Here is a 13278-nt window from a genome sequence, read left to right on the forward strand (position 1 = left end):
ATTGCATGGCACGACGAGGTCGAGGGGCTGAATGGCCTACCCCAGTTAGTATGCCCGCCCCTTGCCCCGCCGGGGTTGGGTGACTGACAGCTAGAAGTGAGGGCTCTCGAGTTGCCACCGAGCCCAGGCTGGGAGGAGACTGGGGGGCTGCGCTGAGTGAATGAGTCGGGGCTGGGAGGAGTACCAGGAGGGGGCGCTGCAGCGGGAGCGCGCCTCTCAGCCTGAGGGCGGCGGGGGCGTGTACGTCAGCGGAGGGAGCGTGCACGGCGTGGGGGGTGGGGAGCGAGCCCAGGTAAGCCCTTATTTCAGGGGCGTTTCGGACAGTTCTGGCTTCGACCAAGATTCAAATGAGGTCCACACCCGTCCTCCTCCCCCTCCCCGGGCTGTCTGTGCCCGAGCCGCCGCTTTCAGCGCTGGGGATGGAGCTGCCCCCGCCCCTGGGCCGCTCTCATCCCCGGCCTCGAGTTGGATCCTGTCCGCCTGAGCGTGCACCTTACCCCGGGCACGTTCCGGAGGAATGCTCAGTGTCAGTGCACCCGGAGCAGGGGAACCCTGTTTTAAAATCTACTTCAGCCCGAGAGCCCCCCTGCTCACACTCGGCTGCAGACTTGCAACTTGTAGCGGAAACTTACTTTAAAGTTGCGCTGTTTTCTGTTTCAAATGTAACCTTGGGGGGCGAGTTTCTTGATGGTGCATTTTATTTGTAGACACCCTCCCCCTCGCCGCTGAGCTTGAGCTTGTACAAGCATTGATGACAAAATGCTGTGTCTTGATATATGGTATTTGTAATATTTTCTGTCAGGTAAACTCACATCCAGTGATGGATTGGTCTGTTATCATAGGTACTACTGGAGACATCTCCTCATCCTATGTTGCCCTCACTGTCTGAAAGCTTTCCTTTTGAGCTCCACCCTGCCCTTCCCTCCTTTGTAAATTCTCCAACGTTTCCCATGTACGACCCCTATCCCCAATATTTTTTGCATTGTCTTACTGTCATCATCTTCAGCTAACATTAAATATGATTGTTCGTTTGTGGGCAGCACGGTGGCACAGTGGTTAGCACTGCTGCCTCACAGCGCCAGAGACCCGGGTTCAATTCCCTGACTGTGGAGTTTGCACATTCTCCCCTCCCCTCCCCTCCACCCCCCACCGTGTCTGTGTGGGTTTCCTCTGGGTGCTCCGATTTCCTCCCACAGTCCAAACATGTGCAAGCCAGATGAATTGGCTATGCTAAATTGCACCTAGTGTTAGGTGAAGGGGTAAATGTATGGGTCTGGGTGGGTTGAGCTTTGGCAGGTCAGCGTGGATTTGTTGGGCCGAAGGGCCTGTTTCCGCACTGTAAGTAATCTAATCTAATTACTGCATTCTTCATAAATTAGCTGTCACATCTCTCACATTGCAACGGTGACCACTTCAAAAGTATTTTGTTGTTTGTAAAGTTTTTGGAGGCCACGTAAGGTGCAATACAAATGCAAGTTTTTATTTCTGCAAAACTGAGCTGGTAGTTTCCATTGTTGATGTAGAATGATGCAAATTGTAAGGAATGCTTATGCTTGCACTACTGTTAAAGTGGTGGAAAAGACTTACAGGATTCTGCATTTGATAAAGAGAGGCAAGGACGTTGTTGAATCTTTATAAAGTTCTGGTTTAGCCTCATTTGGAGTGCATGGTAGAAAGGCAATGAAGGCATGGGAGAAAATGTGGAAGACATTCACAAGAATAGCTTGAGTGATGAGGAACTTGAGTGGATGAGTGGAAAAGCTGAGGTTTTCCCTTGAGAAGGGAAGGTTGAAACAGTTGAAAATTTTTGAGGGATCCAGATAGACTGGATGGAGAGTAACTGATCCCACTGATGCAAGGGTGGGCAATCAGAGGATGTGGATTTTAAAGTAATTGGCAAAACAGCCAAGAGTGACTTGAGGAAAAACAAACTTATTAATTTTCCAAAGGGCGACTAATTGCAGGGATAGCAAAAGGGTGGTGGTGTAGATACTTTAAATAAACTTGGTCAGATACATGTCTAAGGCAGTTGGGACTTGAACCATATCCAATGATGGATTGAACTGTGCTACCATAGGTACTGCTTCAACCAGTAGAGACATCTCATGCCATCTTATCCTTGCTGTTCCTGCACTACAAGAGCCCAAGGGTGATGTTATACATGGACTTCTAAAAGTTTATGCTGAAGAGAGCATAAACTCTATGATGATGTCATAGAGTTGTGAACAGAACAGTTTAGGATCTCGAAGTGGTGAGACTGAACGTTCAACTTGCCTCAAAGTGTATGCAACAATGCAAGTGGGCGGCACGGTGGCACAGTGGTTAGCACTGCTGCCTCACAGCGCCTGAGACCCGGGTTCAATTCCCGACTCAGGCGACAGACTGTGTGGAGTTTGCACGTTCTCCCCGTGTCTGCGTGGGTTTCCTCCGGGTGCTCCGGTTTCCTCCCACAGTTCAAAGATGTGCGGGTCAGGTGAATTGGCCATGCTAAATTGCCCGTAGTGTTAGGTAAGGGGTAAATGTAGGGATATGGTGGGTTGCGCTTCAGCGGGTTGGTGTGGACTTGTTGGGCCGAAGGGCCTGTTTCCACACTGTAAGTCTAATCTAATCTAATCTAAATGTCTGTGGTATCTTTATAACTTGTAATTAGGTGTGTTGACATGTGATAAGCAATACCTTAACAAAAAGTGACTCTTTTAGTTAGACCGGGATGTGCTTCCTCAACCACATTAGACCAAGTAGACTGTTGAGTTTCCCACCCTTAATGGGCATGGTGCCAGCAGCATTCATCATGAGCTGGCATGCTCACATGAAATGGTAGGCATCTGTGGGAAATCTTCTGATTAACTTTAGGTCCCCTGCTTATGCAGCACAGCCAGCACCAGAGAAGAACTGAAGATTTCAGATCCTTACTTGGACCCTCTTGTGGCAATCTTAACATGGAAGAATATTCCCGTGAATGTTAAAAGCATTTCAGACCTGGTAAGAACTTGCTGAAACAGGAGAGTAAGCAGCTCCCTGGAGTCAGAGAATTGGTTACTGCAAAGCAGATACTGACGTGAAGTATCCGTGGAGATGGGCCAACCTATGTAGAATCATACACTTTTCCATTAAAGTTGAGAATCCTCCATTACAGCTGCAAAATGCAGGAAGATTCTTCAGAAAAGCCGCAAACACCGGCAGATTACTGCAAATTAAAAGTCTTATAAGCAATGAAATATAAAGGAAGTCATGACATGAGAAATAATATTGCCACGAAGACTGTATTTCAGAGAAGGGCAAAATAGTATGAGTCATATCTGGCACGTAGAAAGAGGAGGTCAGTCGTTTCAGCTCCAGAACAGCTCTGCAGGAGTTCCTTAGGGTGTTGTCCTGGGCCAACCATCTTTAGCTGCTGCTTCAATGACCTTAAGGTCAGTAAGGTCAGAAATGGGGTGTTCACTGAAGATTGCACCATGTTCAGCACCATTTGCAACTCCTCAGGTACTGAAGCAATCAGTGTTCAAATGCAAGAAAATAGAATAGAATAGAAATTTATTGTCATATTTACTTATATATGAAAAGTACAGTGAAAAGTTTTAAAACTATAACTATATTAATAACAAGACATACATAATTAAAAAAATTAAAATTGAGTCAAAGTTCATCACAATTCAGTTAATCGCTCCTGGGCTCGGGGAAAGCTGATTACGGAGCAATAGAATACCCAGAATACAGCCCAGATGAAACCACCTTTCCTTGACAAGAACGAGACAACCACACCAGGCTGCAGAAATACTGAGCTGGAAGCCTTCGCTGAAGAAGACCACAAGAATGGGAAGTAATATTCCTGTCAAGCAATCACCATCTTCAATAAAAGACAGCCTTACTACAGTCCCTTGAAATTCAATGACATTACATCCCTGAAACCCCTAGCAATCTCCTAGGGAGAGCATTGACCAGAAACTGGACTCATAGATATAGTGGCTTCAAGAATAGATCAGAGACTAGAAATACTGCAGTGAATAACTCATTTCTTGACTCCCCAAAGCCTGACAACTATCTCCAAGACACAAATCATGAGTCTAATGGAATACTCCCAACTTGTCTGGATGAGTGCAGCTTCAACAACGCTCAAAGATCTTGATACCATCCAGGGCAAAGTAGCCTGCTTGATTTGCACCACATCCACAACCATTCGCTCCCTCCAGCACCAGCGCATCTTCGCAGCAGTATGTACTATCCAAAAGGTGCACTGCAAAAAGTCACCAAACATCCTTAGGTGGCCCTTCCAAACCCATGATTGCGACCTTCTGGAAGGGCAAGGGCAGCAGGTACACAGGAATATTATCACCCTGCAAGTTCCCCTCCAAGCCACTCAATATCTTGACATGGAAATGTACCGATGTTATTTCATTGTCTCTGGGTCAAAATCCTGGAATTACCACCCTAATTGTAATGTGGGTCTACCTGTAGGAGTTCAAGAAGGCAGGTCATCACCACCACCACTACTACCCAAGTGCAACTTGGGATGTGCAGTAAATGCTGGCCAGTCAGCAACACTCATGTCCCACTTGTGAATAAAAGAAAGTGCGAAGAACTAGATGTCCTGGAGAAAATTTCTGAATTGAAAAATAGCTTCTAAATTACATATTAACTCAGAAGCTAAACGAATAAGTACACTTTATACATAATTGGAAGTCTAGCTACTGATGTTATAGCTTGCCCAGTAGTAAAAGAAGCAACAGATGCTTTTTAAGAATTAGTGAAAGATTTTGTCCTCTCAGAATTATTACAGTTCTTGAAAGAGCAAGATTAAAGAGGAGAATTCTGCACCCAGGTGAAACCATTGATTCCTTTATTCATGATTCCTACAGATTAGTGGAGAAATGAAACTAGGGTGACTTCAAGTCAGAATTCATAAGAGACAAAATTGTGTAGGAATTCTGCTGAGTCTGTCAGATTCACTGCAGTCCAAAGAAATCCCAACTCTTGAGAAAGCCACTCAGATGGTCAGTGAAACAGATGTCCAAAAGCCACACAGATTAATTCAAAGAGACCAGCCTTGCCACAGGAGATTAGTAGTGTCCACTAAAAACACAAGGCTCAAAACATGGACAACTGATATGAGAAACGAGTGCAATGAATAAGATAAGCACCAGAGATGAAAACTAGCACTGTGGAGCAAATCAAGCTCACAGGCACAGACAGTCCCCATTTTCCAGCAACCCTATTTAGGGGATAACAAATATTAGAAAAGCTATGTATAGTTCATAATCAAGAATTCTTACCCTTGAGGAGAGACCTACATCTTTTCTAAATGGTGGAATTACTTAAATGATATAAAGTTACCAGCTGGTGAAGGAGCAATCAAAATACCACCAACAGAAGACCTCCAGGGATAGGAAAAGTCTAGAGGGATATGGGCCAAATTTAGGCAAGTGGGACTAGTTTAATTTGGGAAACTTAGTCAGCATGGACAAGTTAGACTGAAGGGTCTGTTACCATGCTGTATGACTCTATGGCTCCTTAGACACTCAGTGGAACTGAAACAACAAAACAGAATCAATTGAGATTAGTTATATTGGTATAAATAATTTGTTTCATTATATCAACAGGAAAGGAACCTGTGAAATGTGCTCAGGCCAATGGGCTGAGAAGTGGCAGATGGAGTTTAATTCAAATAAATGCGAGGTGTTGCATTTGGAAAAGCAAATCTTGACAGGACTTATACACTTAATGGTAAGGTCCTAGGGAGTATTGCTGAACAAAGAGACCTTGGAGTGCAGGTTCATAGCTCCTTGAAAGTGGAGTCGCAGGTAGATAGGATAGTGAAGAAGGCATTTGGTATGCTTTCTCTTTATTGGTCAGAGTATTGAGTTTAGGAGTTGGGAGGTCATGTTGCGGCTGTACGGGACATTGGTTAAGCCACTGTTGGGATATTGCGTGCAATTCTGGTCTCCTTCCTATTGGAAAGATGTTGTGAAACTTGAAAGGGTTCAGAAAAGATTTACAATGATTTTGCCAGCGTTGGAGGATTTCAGCTATATGGAGAGGCTGAACAGGCTGGGGCTGTTTTCCCTGGAGTGTCGGAGGTTGAGGGGTGATCTTATAGAGGTTTACAAAGTCATGAGGGGCATGGATAGGATAAATAGACAAAGTCTTTTCCCTGGTATCGGGGAGTCCAGAATTAGAGGGCATAGGTTTAGGGTGAAAGGGGAAAGATATAAAAGAGACCTACAGGGCAGAGGGTGGTGCGTGTATGGAATGAACTGCCAGAGGAATTGGTGGAGGCTGGTACAATTGCAGCATTTAAAAGGCATTTGGATGGGTATATGTATAAGAAGGGTTTGGAGGGATAGGGGCCAGGTGCTGGCAGGTGAGACTAGATTGGGCTGAGATATCTGGTTGGCGTGGATGGGTTGGACTGAAGGGTCTGTTTTCATGCTGTACATCTCTATGACTACAAGAATCAATACGTTTTGCAATGAAAAACAAACGAGGTAGCCAGGGAACAGCATGTCCCATTTGAACCAGTTGCCACATTTATAACTAATATAACTTGGGATGGAACACAGATAGTGAGCAGATAACCATGACACAAATTCAAGTCTAATGTTAGCTGCTGAGAGGACTTGGAAGAGAAAGTTCAAGCAGAATATTTCACTTCTTTTTCCAAGAATAATCCAAAGTAACTGTTACAGAGATCGTGCTAAAGTCGAAGCAATCCTCAAATAGCAGAACTTCAAAAGGGAACATATTAGTTTCACCAATAATGCAATTGCTGAAGACTAACGAGAGAGTCATTGTGATAAAGTAAAAACTCGATATGCTTCAGCACAAGTCTACAGTTTGAGTATTGACATCTTCTGACTAAGATTGGAGATGTTATACATATAACTCCATGAGAAGTGATTACCAAAGTCTGACAATTCAAGATAACTGCAAATAAGAAATTGCCTGCTTCTGCAGGACGGTGTCTTCCACAAAGGAAATCCAAGGGAGCGTTAAGGAAGAAAGTCAAAGAAAACAATCTAATATCTGGTAAACTAGCAGTTTTGCAAGCTTGAAGAGAACCCATTCCCGGAGAATAGCGAAACCACCAGATAAACTGCACATGTAAAGTCAGAGACTTGGGAAATTGGGCTTATTTTAGATCACAATAAAAATGGTAAAAAAAAAACTTGGGGTGATAGAGCTATATAGTCTGAAAGGGATAATACTGAGGAGTGCCATAAGGACTAACCATTATGATGATAATGTACAGATCTGTGGATAGAACAGCTTTGGATCTCAAAGGAGTGAGACCTAATATTCAGGTCCTCCTCATAGTCTCTGTAACAATTTTTACCATTAGCAGTGTAATCTGTATATAGTTGCTGATATGCAATGAACTACATCATTGTTAACTAGAGCTTCTAGTTAGACCAGGAAGTGGTTTCCCTCTACCAGACTAGACCAGGCAGGCTCTGAAGTTTCCTACGCTAATGAGGATGTTGGCAGCAACCTTCATCATGAGCAGCAACTCATATCGTGTTGTGATCTGGTATGTCCATGCAACAGGTGGGAGTATGGACCTTGCTAAATAGCTGTTAAAGAGAGCTGCCATGGACATGATGGAACAATCGGTCTCCCTTGTGCCTTAACCATTCTATTATTTTACTAACTCAGGGTGAGGGTCTAGATGTAGGTATGCTCACTGAGCTGGAAGGTTCTTTTTCAGACGTTTCGTCACCATACTAGGTAACATCCTCAGTGAGCCTCTGGATGAAGCACTGCTGATGTTTCCTGCTTTCTATTTAAATGTTTGGGTTTTCTTTGAGTTGGTGATGTCATTTCCTGTGGTGATGTCATTTTCTGTTCTTTTTCTCAGGGGGTGGTAAATGGGGTCCAAGTCAACATATTTGTTGATAGAGTTTCGATTGGAATGCCATGTTTCTAGGCATGTCTCTCTTTGGCCTGTCCTGGGATGGATGTGTTGTCCCAGTCCTTCATTAACTGTATGTAAGGATACTAGTGAGAGAGGGTCATGCTGTTTTGTGGCTAGTTGATATTCAAGTATCCTGGTGGCTAGTTTTCTGCCTGTTTGTCCAATGTAGTGTTTGTTACAGATCTTGCATGGTATTTTGTAAATCAGGGTGAGGGTGTCACTGGATAGGCCAGCTTTTAATACCCATCCCTAATTGCCCAGAGGGAGAAAGTGAGGATCGCAGATACTGGAGTTCAGAGTCGAGAATGTGGTGCTGGAAAAGCACAGCAGATCAGGCAACGTCCGGGGTGCAGGAGAATTGATGTTTAGGGCATAAGCCCTTCATCAGAAAACTGCCCAAAGGGCAGTTAAGAGTCAACCACATTGCTGTGGGTCTGGAGTCACACAGAGGCCAGAGTAGGTAAGAATGGCAGTTTCCTTCCCTAAAGGTCACTACTGAACCAGAAGAGTTTTTCCAACATTCAACAATGGATTTCATGATCATTATTAGACCCTTAATTCCAGATTCTTCAGTGAATTCAAATTCTACTATCTGCCATGGCAGGTTTGAACCTAAGTCTCCAGAAGATTGCATGGGTCTCTGGATTAATAATCTATAAATAATATCAGTAAGTCGCCATCTCTCTTTGCACGGAACGGATTTCATTTCACAAGTTTTATTGTGCAGAAATGCAACAAAACCATCATTAAGCTTTACTAAAATTTGGCAACATTTCGCACAAAATGGTGACCATCACTATTTAAGTTGGTATGGATATAGAATGGACAAGTTTGATTAATGGAATAAATATTGAATCACTTGATGCACAGGTTCTGCTGAGCATTGCCCTTCATTGTTTTTACCAACTTATGTGGAGAGAGATGTGGCGCAGCTTGGCAGTACAGGCAGCAGACTGTTTTTCTATCCTTGCATGAAGTACGCAGGATGGCATGGGGAGCTAGATTGTTTTTGTGTGGGCCAATAACTGGTAGCTTTGACCGTCACCTCCTTCAGAACTCGAGAGGACACTACCATCAATGCTAGCATTTTTTTTTAACAATAATAAATGTATAAAATAATAGGCATTTAAAGATGCAATCAGTCTCATCCAGCACTCACCCATTGTTTCTAGTGAACCAACAGGCACCACCTACCTGCGGCGAAGCTCAAAACACAGACAGGCAGCGGGAGCATGCTTGCCTAATGATTCTCTGCATTTTAAAAATTAGCAAAGTATTAAATTGAGGCATTCATGATGATTGTTTAAATAGAAACATTGTGAAGGTTACAGAGAAAAAAGCAAGAGATTGACAATAAGTTAAAATGTCCAGAGCGCTGGTGGATGACTGGCCTCCTATACTATAGCTAATCTGCGATTCTCTGAAAAGAGGACCAGAACTGTACTGTCTGAACATTCTCCCCGTGTCTGCATAGATTTCTTCCGGGTGCTCCGGTTTCCTCCCACAGTGCAAAGCTGTGCAGGTTAGGTGGATTGGCTGTGCTAAATTGCCCGTAGTGACCAGATATGTGTAGGTTAGGTGGATTAACCATGGGAAATGCAGGGTTACAGGGATTAGGTAGTGGGATGAGTCTGGATGGAATGCTGTTTGGAGAGTCAATATGGACTTGTTGAGCGAAATGGTCTGTTTCCACGCTGTCGGAATTCAATGAATTCTATAACTGATAGTGGAATTTAAAAATCATAGGTAATCATTCGCAAAAAATGTATTAAAATTGAGTAGAAGTCATAGTAAGTATTTATCAAATCCCAGTTTGACCTCAAAAGGAGTATTGTATTCAATACAGGGCATCAAACTCTAAGAAGGAAATGATGATTTTAGTGGAGGCACAGACAAGATTAATATGAATAGTGATTTAAGTAGCTTCGGTTCCACAGTTAGATGGGGAAACTGGAAAATTGTTTTCCTTGGTGATGCAACGGTTGAGAGGCAGTTTGACAGAGGTATTCACAATCATGAGATATCAATTAAAAACAACTTGCATGAGTGAAAGAGTCAAGAACCAGAGGACATTGATTAAAGATGATTAGCATAAGACCCAAAGCCATAATGAAGGAAAGATTTTTTATACATCATGAAATTAGGATTCACAATGTACTACCTGACACTATGTTTTTGTATCTTTAATGGCTTTGTCTTGGGCTTGGGTATAGTTGTTATGACAGTAATCAGCCACACAGCCCAGGTTCTGGTAACTCCCTATCCATGTCCAGGCACATTCATTGCTTTTAAAAGGGAATAGAATATTATTCCCATTCCCTTTCCCTCTCTCTTCACTAAAGAAGAGAGAACATAATTGCAGGGCTACATTGTAAAGGTGAGGGCAATGAGACAGGATAAGTTGCTCTTTAATAGAGCCAGAGCAAACACGATAGTCTGAATGGCTGCCATTGTTGTAAACATTCTAAAATTCTAGTGTACATGATGTTGTGCTAATTTACGGGATTATGAGCAGTTCATGAATTTCCAAATAGCAGTCGTGTGCCTGATGGGTGAAATTACTGAGTAAATAACAAAATTAAAATAAGACAGTGCACAATGCCAGCATGAATAATTTTGCAAAGCTAATTTTGAGAATTTCTTCAGATGTATTCTGTAGTGTTTCTCTACAGATGTAGCATCTAAATGGATCCCAAAGCTCTGAGTGTTGTCTGAATTCAGTCTTCCACCCTTGTGTGTTTGCCTGAGATGGCCAAAGAGGTTTGAACTGAAAGTTATGATTCTCTCACAGCGCAAGATGCATTTATTCACTGACCCACAAATATCATTTTTATTCTGTAGTCACGGGCATTTCACAAGCCAGGCAACAGAATGGATTCCTTTTTATTTCGAGAGCCACATGAATCAACCATAAATCCAAGAACTGAAGTATATTTCCAAAGAATATATATCTCATTTTCTTGTATTCAATCAGTTTTCTCTCTGGCCAATAGCAAAAAAGACTGCATAACAAAGACATAGCTGCAAAGGTGTAAGTAAAGGACCTTCAGCACTTAGACAGCTCCTTTCTTCAAATTGGGAAGTCACAGTCAGAATCATAGAGATGTACAGCATGGAAACAGACCCTTCAGTTCAACTCGTCCATGCTGACTTGATATCCTAACCTAATCTAGTCCCATTTGCCAGCACTTGGCCCATATCCACCTAAACCCTTCCTATACATACACCCATTCAGATGCCTTTTAAATGCTGTCATTGTACCAGACTCCACCACTTCCTCTGGCAGCTCATTCCATACACGCACCATCCTCTGTGTGAAAAAGTTGCCCCTTAGACCCCTTTTATATCTTTCCCCTCTCACCCTAAACCTGTGCCCTCCAGTTCTGGACTCCCCCATCCCAAGGAAAAGACGTTGTCTATTTATCCTATCTATGCCCCTCATAATTTTGTAAACCTCTATAAGATCACCCCTCAGCCTCCAGTGCTCCAAAGAAAACAGTCTCAGCCTCTCCCTAAAGCCCAATATCTTTGTAAATCTTTTCTGAACCCTTTCAAGTTTCACAACATCCTTCCAATAGGAAGGAGACCAGAATTGCATACAGTATTCCAAAAGAGGCCTAATCAATATCCTGTACAGTCGCAACATGACCTCCCAACTCCTATACTCAATGCACTGACCAATAAAAGAAAGTATACCAAACTCCTCCTTCACTATCCTATCTATCTAAGCCTCCACTTTCAAGGAGCTATGAACCTGCAAAGTCTATTTGTCCAGCACACTCCCCAGGACTTTACCATTAAGTGTATAAGTCCTGCTCTGATTTGCTTTTCCAAAATGCAGTACCTTGCATTTATCTAAGTTAAACTCCATCCGTCACTCCTCAGCCCATTGACCCATCTGATCAAGATCCTTTTGTACTCTGAGCTAACCTTCTTCACTGTCCACTACACCTCTAATTTTGGTGTCATCTGCAAACTTACTAACTACATTTCCTATGTTCACATCCAAATCATTTTTATAAATGATGAAAAGCAGTGGACCTAGCACCGATCCTTGTGGCACACCACTGGTCACAGGCTTTCAGTCTGAAAATCAAACCTCCACCACCACCCTCTGTCTTCTATCTTCGAGCCAGTTCTGTATCCAAATGGCTAGTTCTCCCTGTGTTCCATCAGGTCTAACCTTGCTAACTAGTCTCCTATAGGAACCTCATCGAATGCCTTACTGAAGTTCATATAGATCTCATCCACCATTCTGCCCTCTTTGTGACATGGTTTCCTACGCACAAAGCCATGTTGACTATCCCTCATCAGTCCTTGCCTTTCCCTGTCCCTCAGGATTCCCTCCAATAATTTGCCCACCACTGATGTCAGGGTCACCAGTCTTTTCCTTAACATGTTTCTTAAATAGTGACACCACTGTAGCCAACCTCCAGTCTTCCAGTTGTGAAAGCAACCATACTTGACAGAAATTTGATGGGATTTGGTGGGAGATGGCAGTTTCTGTGTTTGACTACTACAAGATTCCTGAGAATTCCAGATCAAGGTTCCTCTCATCCTCAGCTTCTTTCACTGGCCACAAAGGATTCTGGAGGTGATGTGGTTTTTGCTGTACAGTTGCAACTGAGTCGATGAGATGTGTCTTCCCCTGTTCTGTTTATTATATAGGGAACATATAGAAGAGATCTTGCAATAACCAGGGCTTAAAAGATTTTTGAGCCACAGAAAGAATTGGTGAACATTAATTTAGTGAACCGCACTCCTTTCACATTTCAAAACATCACCTGCTGGCAATGTGATCATAAACTGCAAATTTATCCCATTAGTTTTGGTTTAGTTAGCATCAGTTGCTCCCTGTACAATACAGTTTTTGCAGTTCTTCTCATGCCTTGTTATAGGAGGGAAGCTTTACTATGTGCAGGAAAGTGGCAATCTCCACTGTGGATGGATTGCCCTCTGAGGAATAGTAAGTGGAACACAATTTAATAAACTCTGGATTAATTTGCACCAGATCCCTGTTGAATGTGACATCAGCGCTTTTTTAAATTACAGCAATTGCTACATTCATCTCATTGTTTCCTATGGTTTAGCCAGCAGTGCATACGATTATCCCTCCATTTGTCGGTATTATTTGACAGTGCGCATTCAGTTTTCTCTGTTATGTGTTGATACTTGAGGAGCACCAGAGGGTTTTAAGTATTAGTGGCAAAAGCTGCAAGTCAAATTTGCAGATCATTGATATTATCTTCTTGGTTCATGATCTTACACTTCTGCTTGTTTGAAGAGACAGGGCGTAGTCAAATCCCTGATAAATAATTGACACACATCTCTTGACAAGAAATTACTGGAGACACAATCCAGGTGATTGG

At 42.9% G+C, this 13278-nt stretch overlaps 1 protein-coding gene across 1 annotated transcript in view; it reads left to right on the forward strand.

The window, feature by feature from the left end:
- The first annotated feature begins 232 nt into the window (after window positions 1–232).
- The window catches only part of fam120b (family with sequence similarity 120 member B), an 85944-nt gene continuing 72898 nt past the window's right edge, over window positions 233–13278 (forward strand). The window contains exon 1 of the mRNA XM_060830798.1: window positions 233–292. The gene's annotated coding sequence lies outside the window, so the exon portion shown is untranslated. The remainder of the gene's footprint in view (window positions 293–13278) is intronic.

This window comes from Hemiscyllium ocellatum, chromosome 10 (genome assembly GCF_020745735.1).
Source record: "Hemiscyllium ocellatum isolate sHemOce1 chromosome 10, sHemOce1.pat.X.cur, whole genome shotgun sequence".
Classification (NCBI taxonomy): domain Eukaryota; kingdom Metazoa; phylum Chordata; class Chondrichthyes; order Orectolobiformes; family Hemiscylliidae; genus Hemiscyllium; species Hemiscyllium ocellatum.